The following is an 810-nucleotide window of genomic DNA, read 5'->3' on the forward strand; positions in this document are numbered from 1 at the left end:
TGTTCAAATACAGGTAGATGCTGTTGCAATTATTCAAATAGAGTTTAAATTGTGTACTGTTATTATAGAACAGCTCTTTTTCATGTATTTTCTTGGTCAATGGTACTGAAAAAATAAGTACAATCATATTGGGATCAGCAAAATATTTTGGTGTTAAAAAATTAGTTCTCTTATTTGAAGGATTGGAAACCACAGGAATAGGGGATGATGTGTTGAAAACTATTGTGAGCTTAGGGAAACACAAGGTGCTACATTGTTTGTAATGCCCAGGATGAGTGAGAAACACATTGCAGTGGACAGAGGAAGGGCTTCTGAGGGTTATATGAGTTCAAGCATAGTGGTTAAGAGCACTGGTTTTGCAGTTAGATACTCTTTTTTTTTTTTTTTTTAAATAAATATGGAACGCTTCACGAATTTGCGTGTCCTTGCGCAGGGGCCATGCTAATCTTCTCTGTATCGTTCCAATTTTAGTATATGTGCTGCCGAAGCGAGCACTAGTTAGATACTCTTGAGTTTAAATTCTCTCTTTTTCCACTTACTATCTGTCTGATCTTGGGAAAACTACATAATCTTTCTGTGTCTGTTGTCTCATCTGTAAAATGGGGCTTATAATATTAATACCTATTTCATAGAATTGTTGTGAAGATTAAACAATATAACAGGTCTAGTAGAATGTCGGGATCATAGTAAGCATTTGATAAATGATGACTATCACTTCACCACCATGACCATCATCGCTACTACTACTGGCACAATCACCATCATCATTACCTTCAGTACCACCACCACCATGATAAACACCACTACTAC

General features: G+C 36.2%; 1 non-coding gene across 1 annotated transcript; it reads right to left on the reverse strand.

Annotated features, from left to right (window-relative positions):
* Positions 1-391: 391 nt before the first annotated feature.
* LOC138382051 (U6 spliceosomal RNA) lies at positions 392-495 on the reverse strand. The gene has a single exon (XR_011233228.1). It is a non-coding gene; the product is annotated as a U6 spliceosomal RNA (small nuclear RNA).
* Positions 496-810: the final 315 nt, after the last annotated feature.

This window comes from Eulemur rufifrons, chromosome 3 (genome assembly GCF_041146395.1).
Source record: "Eulemur rufifrons isolate Redbay chromosome 3, OSU_ERuf_1, whole genome shotgun sequence".
NCBI classification, from domain to species: Eukaryota; Metazoa; Chordata; class Mammalia; order Primates; family Lemuridae; genus Eulemur; species Eulemur rufifrons.